A 14445-nucleotide genomic window follows, 5' to 3' on the forward strand; every position below is an offset into this window, starting at 1 on the left:
TAAATTGGATGAATGTTTGCTCATCATCATTTTAGATCCACTACCCATCACTCGAAAATGACCTGTGGCTACACTTCCTCCTGCTGTTACCCAGTTGGCGGTCTGATCTTGCTGGAACCAAGTAGTGGCTTTGGGGACTTTGGGGGTTTTGGGGGAAGTGGGGGCTTTGGGGGTTTTGGGGGAATTGGGGGCTTTGGAGGCTTTGGAGTCTATGGGGGTTCAAGTGGTGGTGGAGTGTCATCAAGTAGCCTCGCTATAAATCCTGCCGCCAGTGTTGATCGCATCAATCGGTTACCACCATTGGAAATAATCATCAGGCCAGCTCCATTCAATGTGATCATCCCAGGATTCCCTGCCTAGCTATTCGTGCTATTAAAGAGAGCGCTCAGACCAGCAGAATGCCCTCACCGGCAATTTACGAACTCGGCATGGCTTCACAATTGATTATCTGATGGGCCTTGGTGCCAGAAATGCCAAGCGTCCCCTGTTCAACCATCAAGTTTACTGGATTCCCAGATGCTTGGCTCATCCATATTTGCCTTAGAAATGTGCAGCTGCTTCCTAGGATGTGTTGATCCCAACTTCTATTCTCTATGCATTTCTTCTTCTTCTTCTTCTTCTTCTTCTTCTTCTTCTTCTTCTTCTTCTTCTTCTTCTTCTTCTTCCTCCTCCTCCTCCTCCTCCTCCTCCTCCTCCTCCTCTTCTTCTTCTTCTTCTTTGCGTTTGCTGTGGAATGTATCTCCAGTTGAGGGGCAAATGTTTGAATGCATCCAACTTGTATTGCGCTTGAATGCCATAGAAACACAATACAACTCCTAATGTGTACATATTATCAGTGTCATCAAGACCAATGTTTGAATTACCTTACTGCAATGCCTGGAAGGCAATTCTTCCTTGGTTTCTGGAATGAAAATGTTCTCTGTCTTCCTCTTATGCATTAAACATAGCTTCAGCAAAGCACCTGTTCTCTGTGGGTTTCTTTAATTCTTGTCCCTCACTCCAGCACCAACACCCAACTTAAATCCATATCCCTGAGAAACATAACTCTTTTATGTGGTGGGGTATTTTACTCTTCAAAGATAAATTGCACCATAAAATGTCTCACATTTTAGGCTAATTGAGGCTGGGAAGGGGAAAAACAATTCCTGTTAGCTAGGGATGATGTGATTTGTAGTCCCGAACATTTGGAGGGCCACGTTTGGGGATGCCTGAGGTAAGCTATGCCCCACATAACCCACCACATTGCATGGCGCCGCTGGATCTTAGAGGAGGAAGGATGGCTTAGTCATTGCAAACCTCCCATACTGCAGGGCTGATTGGAGAGCATGGGAGACTATTGGCTCATCCAGGCTCCATGACACCAGCCTCCTCTAAACTCCACTTAGGAGCTTTGAGTTTTGAGGTACTGAGTCAGTCCTGAAGAATCAAAATTGCTATGTGTTCTCTTGGCAAGACTGACTAGACATTCATATAAGTGTTCACCCACCCTTCTCTGTGGGGATTCCATGTGCTATATTCAAAAACAGCAAATGTTGTGGTTCATCACTGAGTCACAAGTGATTTGAACAAGACATATTGACAGTTGTTTTTAAAGGGGAAGTGGGCTCAAAAAACTACTCAAAATCCGTCACCCTTTTTAGATTGCAGCAATTACTCTTCAAGTATTCCTTAAAACAGTTCCAGTTTGAGACAAATAATTACCGGCAGAAACTCAAGGTGGTAACAATTCTAGGCAGCCCAACAATAGTATATTATGTAGCATTCCCAACCCAAACGTAAGTCCAAACTACAGTGGTACCTTGGGTTAAGAACTTAATTTGTTCTGGAGGTCCGTTCTTAACCTGAAACTGTACTTAACCTGAGGTACCACTTTAGCTAATGCGGCCTCCTGCTGCGGCAGCGGCGCCGGAGCATGATTTCTGTTCTCATCCTGAAGTAAAGTTCTTAACCTGAGGTACTATTTCTGGGTTAGCAGCATCTGTAACCTGAGGCATCTGTAACCTGAAGCGTCTGTAACCCGAGGTACCACTGTATTAACCTCTGCAGTCAAAAGCACAATAACAAATTCCAAGAAGAGAGGTCCTCTCCCACAAAGTTTAGTTTAAAAGCAGACATACCAACACCAGGATAAAACACGGGAGCTGGAGACAAGAGAGGCCTCAACCTGCAATTGGGGGGTAATGTCTATGTGGAGCCCTTTTATACAGTTTCGTTCATTTAATTAGCCTCAAATAGGTAATTATTATATGCAATCTGGCTGCACTTCCTGGATATTTGCTGTTTGTGACCCTAGAGGATCCTAGAGGATTCCTATCAAATACATCTCAAGAAGATTCCTTTCATTTGTCATCATGCAACCTCATTTAATTGCTGTGTGGTGTGGTTTCTACCCCACTTGATTAGTGTTTTGGAGGCTTAATGGGAGGGAGTCAATGTTGGCCGCAGCAGAGTGCCTGGTGGCTGCCAAGATGAGCAGTTGTCCATTGCAGTTTCCTGTACTGTTTGTACTTCTTTGGCTCCTCCTGAATGGTGTTTGCACCACTTCCTCTTGGAGGAAGAAGGATGGCTTAGTCAATCCAAACCTCCTATACTGCAGGGCTGATTAGAAAGCATGGGAAACTGACTATGGGGCCATCTATTCACATTATTGGGGAAAAGCTTCTGTGGGGAGCCCTTTTATACAGTTTCATTCACAACTTCAGAGAGAAGAAGAGCCCATTGTGCCTATATTGTGTCCTCCCAAAAAGAGGGCACGTTTTGCGGTGAGACCTGGATACTGACTGCCTGGTTGTGGGTGGGTATATTGGATATCCACAACACCCAATTGGTAGGTCCCTCGTTGCTGGGTTTAATCTGGCCAATGGGATGCAGTCGAAATGGATCAAGGGAGCTATATATACCTATGCACGTGACCCAGAGCTTCCTCTTTCGGCTCGTGCATCAGAACACCCACCCACCTCTTCCTACATTTAGGGCATTTGGCGATTGACCTTGCTATGCCGTCGTGTGTCATCTGTCGTTGGGACAGGGGCACGGCAGGAATTTTCCCCACTTGGCTGATTGTCTGTTGCAATTTGGGTTTCGCCTGCCACGTAGCAAATTGACACAACTTGTAAGGTTGCGGATAGGCACTGGTTCAGGTGATAGGCATGGGAGAACGGTCTCGTCATCCTTATGTGAAGGGTATTCTGTTAAAGGAATCCAGGGACTCAACTTGGTTTGTTCAACCCCTGTGAGGGGGTTGTGCCCGTGTCTGAGTCCAGGGGAGCATCTGGGGAGTGAACAGAGTCTGTTCCCGGGGTTTCCACCTACTTCAGGTGTTCACCCTTGGCTGACCTATGATAGAGCTCTGGGTCAGCGCTACCTGCAAGGGTGTAGGGAGCTAGTTGAACCAGAGCCTATGCAACCACTCACTTTTCTGTAATCAATAAAATTGTGGCCTAAATTCTGCCAAAAAACAAAACTAAAATTAGAGTCAAATGTGTGTTTATTTAGGGGGGATGTCTCTGGGTCTGAAAATGGTAATGCAATCTGGCTGTACTTCCTGGGTATATGCTATTTTGTGCCCTTAGCCCTGAAGCCGTCCAATCAACCACATTCCCACAGCGTTCTTTTCATCTGGTATTGAGCACCTTATTTAGAAAAACTTCTCGAATTTGTTAATTCCTGTGTGGTTTGGTTTCCACCCCACTTGATTAATGATTTGGAAGCTTAAGGTTTTTTTTTGGGGGGGGGGTAGCCTAGAATCTAATTTGGCCACAGTGGAGTGCTGGTGCCTGCCAAGATGAGCAGTTGTCCATTGCAATTTCTATACTGATTGCACTTGTTTGGTGTCTCCTGGATGGGTTTTGCACCACTACTGATAGATCTTGAAGGAGGAAGGATGGCTTAGCCAATGTCAACCTCGCATGCTGCAGGGCTGATTGGAAGGCATGGAAGAATATTGGCTCATCCAGGCTCCATAATACCAGCCTCCTCTAAACTCCACTTAGGAGCTTTGAGGCCTGAAGAATCAAAATTGCTATGTGTTCTCTTGGCAAGAATGGCTAGACATTGATATAAGTGTTCACCCACCCTTCTCTGTGGGGATTCCATGTGCTATATTCAAAGAGGTTCTCTTTCATTTGCAGTTGTGCTTAGGCTTGATATGTAGTATTGATTTTTGTAGTATTAAATCTTAACAATCAACAACATATGGTATACACAACATAAAATGATCCCATCCAAAGAAAGGGTTTGTGTATGAGAAAGAGAAGGACACAAATATATAATGGAATTAATATCTTACATTTCTTTGAGTTTTCCTGTGCACTCACACTCTACATAGTTGATTCTGAGGGGTCTGGACAAGCTTCAACTCCTAGAAACATAAAAGAAAAGCATGAAAATGTAATCATTTCAGTGTTCACAGGAACAGACAAGGGTAAACAAGAATGCTTTTAGATCTTTTTTCAAAGTTAATCATAAGGATGATAGACACATTTCAGTGTGGAATGTGTTCCAAAAGTGGGGAGCTGCCTGGAGGAAGACCATCTCATGAGGTCGCAACGGAGACAAACCCGTTGGTGACACCACCAAGAGTCCTCCAATTCTGTACTGCTGCACTCTTGCTGGATTCAGGTTTTTTTAAATGATAGGGGTTTTTTAATGGATTGCAGATTGTGTTATAATCTCCTTTTCTTCCTCTCCTTCTTCACTGACGGTGGTAGGGCTTGTTGTTATGGTCCTTGTTTTGTTATAAATTGGATGTGTGAATCATGAATAAATTGGATGAATGCTTGCTCATCATGTTTTCAGATCCAGGATCCATCACTCCAAAATGTATCCTAGCTTTGGTGCTCCCTACAATGCCTTTGTGCTCATGGGGATCTATGGGGGCTATGGAGCCTTTGGGGGTTCAAGTGGTGGTAGAGTGTCATCAAGTAGCCTCGCTAGAAATCCTGTTGCCAGTGTTGATTGCATGACTCAGTTACCACCATCGGAAGCAGTCGTCCAGCAAGCTCCATGTATTCTGACATGTCCAGGACCAATACTCTCTGCTTTGTGTGAGCCAGTTCGTGTGGGAGGATATACTGGCTGTGGGGGCACATCCTCCTTTGGAGCTGGCCTGGGATATGGCTGCTCTGGGCGCTATTCATGCTATTAAAGGGAGCACTCAGACAGGCAGAATGCCCTCACCGGCAATTGACGAACTCAGCATGACTTCACGATTGATTATCTCATGGGCCTTGGTGCCAGAAATGCCAAGCATCCCCAGTTAAACCATCATGTTTACAGGATTTCCAGATGTTTGGCTCATCCATGCTTGCCTAACAAATATGCAGCTGCTTCCTAGGTCGTTGTCTTCTTCTTCTTCTTCTTCTTCTTCTTCTTCTTCTTCTTCTTCTTCTTCTTCTTCTGTGGTTTTATTGTGGAATGTATCTCCAGTTGAGGCACAAATATTTGAATTCATCCTATTTGTATTGCTCTCGAATGCCGTAGAAACATAATACAATTCTGAATGTGTATGTATTATCAGTGTCATCAAGATCAGTGTTTGAATTACCTAATTGCAATGTCTTGAAGACAATTCTTCCTTTGTTTCTGGAATGAAAATCACTGTCTTCCTGTTATGTATTAAACTTAGCTTTCTCTGTGGGTTTCTTTCATGCTTGCCCCTCACTCCAGCACCAACACCAACTTTGTTCCATATCCCTGAGAAACATAACCCCCTTTTTGTAAGTGGTTTATTTTACTCTCCAAAAATAAATTGCACCATAAAATGTGGGAAATTGGGAAGAAGTAACACCATTACAAATAGCTCAGCATTGTGCGGGAATTTTGTGGGCATGCTGCCAACTTAAATAAAATATTTTGGGGGGAGTTAAGCTCTGCCCCACATAATTGATCACATAACACAGTGCACACACACTAATTTAAAAACAGTGTCCATCAGCTTGGGGGAGGCAGCCCCCTCAAATATTTTATTATGGTGAGAAGACAAACGTGAAGAAAAGCAACAACCAAGAGCTAATTGAGTTTGGAGGAAAGGAAATACCTTTCAAATTACACAGCGTTGGGTGGGAAGTTTGTAGGGGGAATAGCCCACCTCCATAAGGGTTAGTTTTCTAAAAGTCTCAACCCTTTCTCCTTCTCAGGAGATCCCATGGGCTGCCACCCTGTTGACTGCAGGCTCTATGAAAATGAAATTTAGACCTGTCATACAAATGACATCAGTGAGATAACAAGCGTGTTTTCCCCGCATAGATTTTCTTTTTTCATGTCCCATTCCATGAAGACATTCATAGACCAACACAAGTAGGATTAAAGCCTCATAATGGAACTGAGAATTGGACAGCACCAAAGCAGAGACTGTGGGGAAATAAACTCCATACTATGTACCATAAGCATATCTCTTATTTGGAAAGCAGAAAACAACCCATGGCCTATTTAAAGGACAATAACTTCATAATCGGAAAATATTTTTAGCTCTAGCTGGGGGAAAAGAAACAGGTATTCCAAAATTGAGACAAAGTGGATTTATTCATCTTCTTGATCAACATAGCTCACTCATGAAAATGTGAATTAATCACCTCTGATCATCTGCAGGCAGAATACATCACTGAATATGAGGAAAGGGAGGTGTGCTGCCGGGACAGCAATATCTCTCGTGTTCTGCAATTATGTACTCAGGGGACCTCAAGCAGTCCTGTTGTCTCTCTATGTCCATAATTATTTGCCTGACCACGGATCTTGCTTGATCCAATCCCAAATTTAAGATGGCTTCAGGAGCAAGGCCCAATTTCTGCAGAGAGTTCAGGACCGCTATCTGCCAGCCAGACAGGAACCGATCACAAAGAGTCAGTGGAGCTATAGCTTGGGGGGGGGCGGGATTTCAACCAGTGTTTCTCCAGGAGGCTTGCATATGAAAAATGCTAACAAAATATTAAATCAGTTTCATTGCCAGCAATCTCAATGTTGTGTATACTTCTGTATTTTTCACTTGGGTAAAATGACCCTATTGTGGATGGAAGCTTTCATGCAACCTTTACAAAATGACACAGGATAAAAGAGAAATAAATGATTCTGAACTAGATGCTGATATAGGGAAGAGATGGGTGTTACAGCCACTTAGGCGCTTTAAGGTACTGAGTCAGTCCTGAAGAACCAAAATTGCCAAGTGTATGCTGGCCAAAATGATTACACATTCATATTATCTGTGGGGATTTCATGTGCTATATTGGAAAAGGCTTGTTTTTTATTTGCAGATGTGGTTCAGCTTGAGATGGAGGCAGCAGCTCATTTTGGAAATTCACTCTGTTCCTGCTAATTGGTTTGTGATGTTGCTCTTTCATGCTTGGTGTATTCTTGCTTTCATCATCATCGGTTCTGGGTTGCCGTAATTGATGCATCATTTCAGATTTTGGCATGTTTGGTCTTTGTCATCTCAGCTCTATTCTGATCCATGTTTGTATATTGTGCAAACATGATTGGCGTCTCTCCTTCAGGCGAGAGCAGTGGCACAGCCACTAGTTGTTACTGGGGGAGAGAAGCAATGGGTTTATCCTGCTCCCGTCTCTCTCTTTTGGATGTGAGGATGGGTACAGAGATTGACTGAAAGTCTTCTCTTGCAATTTTGTATGAAAGGATGGACAAAGAATTTCAGTTTCAGGTTCTCATTTTCTCATTCGCAAGCTCATTTTGCCATATTTCCATGCCATAAGTCATTCAGTGTTCTGCTATTCTTTTCTGTAGGTATTTGTCATCCTCCCCCCATCATGAAGGTGAAAAGGATATATTTATTAATAAAACCAATGAAAGTTCTACTGGCCTCCCAGCCGATGTCAAGGCAAAAACCCCCACTATTTTACTTTTAAATGACAACTGAAGGCAGCCCTGTTTAGGAAAGTTTTTAATGTCCGATGCTGTATTGTTTTTAATATCCGGTTGGAAGCCACCCAGAGTGAATTCAATTTCAAAGACTTTTTTTAAAGGGAAGTTTAAAAGGTCTTCTATGAACCAGATGGAACCACCCATGCCTGGGAAGATGGGCTTTAAACCAGTCTATAGAATTGAGTGGACTGGGGGCTTGTAACCTTGACAGGCACACATCCTTTATGAAGCAGGGGGCAACACCAATTGAAAAACGTATCATAATTAGTCATCAAAGGAGTAAATAGGAGGATAATGAAAGGGGAATGGAATTGGATAAAACACATGCTAAAGAATACAGGGCTGGATAACGTCCACGTCCAACAATTAGTCAGGGAGGATAGGACACCTGAAGGCAGATTTCGTCTACAAGGGAGGGACTTGCAGTCCTGGAATCGTATAAAAGGACTTGCTGCCCACGATTCTAACAATAGCTCCCCTCACCTTTGCCTGAGTACTTCTCTTGAGACCTTGGTAAGTGAGAGAACTCCATGCCTTTTGCTGCCTATTCCTTTCCAAACTTCACTCTCTCTCTCTCCTTCTTTGAACCCAGACCTGCCTCTTCTTGCTCATCTTCTTTCTCTTTTCCTAGGGCACTTTGGCTATGAAGGAAGACTCCTTTCGTTTGGAGTCAGAGCAATCCTCCATCTAGTTCAGGCCTAGAGGGAGGGAGGGGAATATCGATGGTCCTCCCAGAGTTGCTGGACTACAACTCCCATCATTCCTGGCCATTGCCTGTGCCAGCTGGGCCTGATGGGTGTTGGAGTCCAGCAACACCTGGAGGCTCACAGATACCACCCCCCAAATCCTGGTCCACATGGACTGGTGCTGGGGGCTCTCCTCATTTTCCGCAGGGTCCCTTTCCTGCGTTACCTTGAGATGCCAGGCATTTCTTTCTCCAAAGTGTATTTGGCAGGGATCCTAGAACATGTTGCAAAAAATCAGAAATGAAAACAAAATGAAACACTGAAGGGGGGAGCTTCTTAGTGCAAGTTTAGCTTTGCCACTGAAAAGGTAAAGGTAAAGGTACCCCTTTATGGTTCCGTATGGGCCAGTCATGACCGACTCTGGGGTTGCGCGCCCATCTCGCTTAAGAGGCCGGGGGCCAGCACTGTCCGGAGACACTTCCGGGTCACGTGGCCAGCGTGATGAGGCTGCTCTGGCGAGCCTGCACCAGCGCAGCACACGGAAACACCATTTACCTTCCCGCTATAAAGCAGTACCTATGTATCTACTTGCACTTAAGGGTGCTTTCAAACTGCTAGGTGGGCAGGAGCTGGGACCGAACGACAAGAGCTCACCCCGCCGCGGGGATTCGAACCTCCGACCATACGATCGGCAAGTCCTAGGCACTGAGGTTTTACCTACAGCGCAACCCGTGTCCATTGCCACTGAAAAAGCACAGCATAAAAGGGAAAGGGGGTGAGGAAGGAAGAGGTGATTATGAAGCCATATACCTTCCATTGCCAAATATCTTAAGGGCTGTGGCATGGATGATGGAACATATCTGCTTTCTGTTGCTAGAGAAAGGGTGGGGAACCTGTGGCTGTCATGGGGTTGATGCATTCCAAGTAGCATCAAATTCATCTAGTTTGGCCAAGGGATGATGGGAGTTGAAGCAAAAAGTTAATATTACAAGAAACTGGATTTTCTAAGTATTATGAGATTCCAACCAAACATGAAGATGAACATTAGCATGAAATATGTTGTTGGGAAACTGCCAGGGAGATATTGTCCATCATGGCCCCAAGCCGGCTGTCGGACGTCCATCGATCTCCCGTAGCCAGGCAGATCCAGCAGTTAGCGACACAAAGCCTCAGAAATAGATTGCCACATTCCAGGCTTGTGCACACTGTTCTTTATCAGCAGAAACCACAGCCAGAAAGCTTGCACCGCAGAAGAGAGCATAATTTACAGACTTTATTTAGCGTTGAACAGAACAAAGGAAAAACATGACCGTTCTGAGTCAGTGACTCCGACCAACTGAAATCGAAAGGAAACAGCAAACATAAACATCCTCAACAGGAAATACGCAGACTCTGTGACTCACAAGCCTGCTCTCTCTTAAGGTGGAACGGAAATATCCTAACATATGTGACCACTGAAGGCATTGGCCTATCAATGGTCAGATATTTATTTAATATCGTTGTAGTATTAAATCTTAACAATCAACAACATATGGTAAACATAACATAAAGTGGTCCAATCCAGAGAAAGTGCTTTTGTACGAGAAAGAGAAGGACACAAATATATAACAGAATTAATATCTTACATTTCTTTGAGTTTTCCTGTGCTCTCAAACCCTTCATAGTTGATTCTGAGGGGTCTGCACAACCTTCAACTCCTAGAAACCTAAAAGAAAAGCATGAAAGTGTAATAATTTCAGGGTTCGCAGGAACAGACAAGGGTAAACAAGAATGCTTTTAGATCTTTTCTCAAAGATAGTGATAAGGGTGACAGACACCATTCAGAGGGGCACGTGTTCCAAAAGGGGGGAGCTGCCTGGAAGAAGACCATCTCATGAGGTCGCAAGGGAGACAAACCTTTTGTTGACACCACCAAGAGGCCTCCAATGCTGGACTGATGCAGTATAGCTGGCTTGGGATTTTTTAATGATAGGGTGTTTTTTTAAATGGACTTGCAGATAGTGTTATAATCTCTTCTACTTCCTCTCATTCTTCTTCACTGGTGATGGTAAGGCTTGTTGTTATGGTTGTCGTTTTGTTATAAATTGGATGTGTGAATCATGAATAAATTGGATGAATGTTTGCTCATCATCATTTCAGATCCAGGACCCATCACTCCAAAATGACCCGTGGCTACAATTCCTCCTGCTGTTACCCAGCTGGCGGTCTGGGATCGCTGAAACCAAGTTGTGACTTTGGGGGTTTGGGGGGAAGTGGGGGCTTTGGGGGTTCAAGTGGTGGTGGAGTGTCATCAAGTAGCCTCGCTATAAATCCTGCTGCCAGTGTTGGTGGCATGACTCAGGTACCACCATCGCAAGTATCCATCCAGCCACCTCCAGTTAATGTAATCATCCCAGGAGCAGTACTTGCTGCCACGTGTGAGCCGATTCGTGTGGGAGGATACATTGCCTCTGGTGGCACATCGTCTATGGGAGGAGGCCAGGGATTTCCGAACCTGTTCAGGATGCTATTAAGGATATTAAAGGAAACACACTGACCGGCAGGATGCCCTCACCAGCAACTGACGAACTCGGCATGGCTTCACGACTGATTATCTCATGGGCCTTGGTGCCCACCAAGTCTGCAGGATTCCCAGACGCTTGGCTCATCCATGTTTGTCTTACAAACATGCAACTGCTTCCTAGGATGTGTTGATCCCAACCTCTTCTTCTTCTTTTGGGCTTTTGCTATGTATGGAATTTATCTCCAGCTAAGGGGCAATTTTTTTAATGCCTCCAACTTGTATTGCGCTCGAATGCTATAGAAACACAATACAACTCTGAATATTTATGTACCATCTCTCTCATCAAGATCAGTGTTTGAATTACCTTACTGAAATGCCTGGAAAGCAATTCTTCCTTTGTTTCTGGAATGAAATGTTCCATCTTCCTCTTATGCATTAAACTTAGCTTCAGCATAGCACCGGTTCTCTGTGTGTTTCTTTAATACTTGCCCCTCCACTCCTGAGCTAACACCCAGCTTTGACCCTATCCCTGAGAAACATGATACTTTTTGTGGGAGGGCGGTGGGGTGGGGTATTTTACTCTCAAAGATAAATTGCACCACAAAATGTGGGAGGTTGGGAAAGAAAAAGATTGAGGTTGGGAAGGGGGGGGGCACACACATTCCAAATACCTCAGGGTTGTGTCTGTCAACTTGAATAAAATGTTTGGGGAGGTGTTTAAGCCCTGCCCCACATAATGGATCACATGACACGGTGCACGCACACCATTTGAATGGCAATGCCCATCAACTTTGAGGTGGCAGACCCCTCAAATATTTTATGGGGGGCCCGAATACCCCCTGGCTCCAATAATAATAATAATAATAATAATAATAATAATAATAATAATAATAATTTATTTATACCCTGCTCCTCTGGCTGGGTTTCCCAAGCCACTCTGGGTGGCTCCCAACAGAATATTAAAATACAATAGTCCATCAAACATTAAAAGTTTCCCTAAACAGGGCTGCCTTCAGATGTCTTCTAAAAGTCTGGTAGTTATTTTTCTCTTTGACATCTGGTGGGAGGGTGTTCCACAGGGAGGGTGCCACTACCGAGAAGGCCCTCTGCCTGGTTCCCTGTAACTTGGCTTATCACAGTGAGGGAACCGCCAGAAGGCCCTCAGCGCTGGGCCTCAGTGTCCGGGCAGAATGATGGGGGTGGAGACACTCCTTCAGGTATACTGGACTGAGGCCTTTTAGGGCTTTAAAGGTCAGCACCAACACTTTGAATTGTGCTCGGAAATGTACTCATCCTGGAATGTCCCACATTTCCTTAGGCTGTTGTTAAAGTTTGTTGGGTCATATATCTTTTGACCCACTGCATCTGCTGCAAGGGCCCTGCATGTTTGCAGCTTTCTGCCTCTTAAGAAAACGAAACGACCTTGCTAAGGTTCTCAGACAGACTGCTCTCCAGAGAGAGCTCAGATCAAAGGAGAAATGGATGGATCATGTGGGCAGTGCACCCAGTTGATAAGAACGCTCCTGGAGTGTTAATTCCTGAGAGGCCAGAACCACAACAGATGTCCCTATTTTCATAGGAGAAATGTTGGAGGGTATGGAGATATCCGACCCCCAAGCTGTTTGATCGCAATCTTGTATAGGGAAGTTTTCTAAATGTTCAATGTTTTATTATGTTTTGTAGAGTGTCTGGGGCAGCCCAGTAAGATGTGTGGAGTATAAGAAGTAAAGTTTCATTATGGAATGGGACTTCCCTATATTCATCAGAGAAAAGATGGAGGGTATCTAACACCCATCCCTTCTCTATATCAGCATCTATTGCATAACTATTGATTTCTCTTTTATCCTGTGGTATTTTGTAAAGGTTGCATGAAAGCTTCCATACACAATAGGGTAATTTCCCCCAACTGAAATATAGAGAAGTACATATGCTCCCAGATTGCTGGCAATGAAACTGATTGAAAACAGTAAAACAAAGACAATCAAAATGATGAAGGAGAGGAGTGGACAAAGGAGAAACCCCACAACACAAGCACTCAAGCAAGGGTTTCTCTTTCCACACACAGAGAGAGCCATGAAGACACAACCACCTTTGCAGCAGGCAGGGTTGGTCAGGAGAGACAGGGTGATTCCTGCCTTCTGCAGAGAATGTTGCAAGACCCTGCCTGTCTCCCATAGGGGGAGTCATCCCTATCAGGAATGGCGTCCCCCTCCATCTGGTAAATAGCCAGACACTACATGACATTGATCCCTGGCATTGATGCTCTTCCAGAAGTAATCTGGGACAATGTCAAAGGTTTCTATACCACTTATTTTCCTCCTGTGGTGAATGGTGGAATCGGTGTGAGTAACCCCAAAGATTATACAGTTGTCAGGGCCTGGGCAGAGGAGGAGTGTTGGAGACTGCCTCTACATCCTGACCCTTCCAGGGAGGTGGAAGAGGAAGACAGTATTGATTTACAGCCACGGTTTGAGGGAGGTCACAGCTCAGTGGCAGATGAGAGGGAAAATTGGGAGAGGAGGAGGCAGAACTGGAACGGCAGCTGGCTGACATGGTGTCTTTAGAAAGCATTCCAGGCCCCCATCTCCCAGAACCCAGTGACTCTTAAAAGTAGGAGAGCAAAGAGCCCAAAGACAGAAGGCATGTAGCAGCACCCATAGAAGTCACAAATGAGGAAGTGGGAGAGACAGGCGGTGGAGATTAACTCAGGACAGTGCCATTGGCTGGGTTCCATAGCCTCTCTCTGTAATATTGAAATAAAAAGGAGGGTAAGAAACTTTTCCTTGTCTTTATACTTTCCTGGGCAACCAGCCAGGAGCTGCTGACAGCACCCTGACAACTGTTTTGTGTGCCAACACAAACACTCCATTGGTGCTTCCTGCTGCTCATTTCCCCATTGACTTATTGCTTGCTTCCTTGATCACTTTCTTTCCCCTCATGTGTTTTCGTTCCTCCACCCCTCCTCTGGCCACTTTCCCTCACCCTTGCCTGCTCTTGAGCTTGCTCTGGAAGTCCCTGCTCTCTGGATGCAGAGACAAACATGACTTTCTGCAAAATAGGTGCCTGCATCATTTTCCTCCAGCTGCTAGGAAGCTGGATAAATCCAGTCTGGGATAAAGTGCTGTGCAAGTATCACTGGGGCCAAGGCTGCAAAACTAACAGTGTCAGCCTACAAACAAATATGGCTGATAAAGTGAGTCAGGGCATTGGAATACTTTCACTACTTTCCCTAGAGTCTATGTTTTGTAATACTTTTGGGTTTAACCATTATAGCTATGCTGTAAAGGGTTCCAATTACTTCACTAATTTCCATGCATACACATGCCTGTGGGCCATTTACCTGACAGGTGGTGATCCAGACTCTGTTTAAAATCCTCCAGAAGT

Source organism: Podarcis muralis, chromosome 16, assembly GCF_964188315.1.
Source record: "Podarcis muralis chromosome 16, rPodMur119.hap1.1, whole genome shotgun sequence".
Lineage (NCBI taxonomy): Eukaryota > Metazoa > Chordata > Lepidosauria > Squamata > Lacertidae > Podarcis > Podarcis muralis.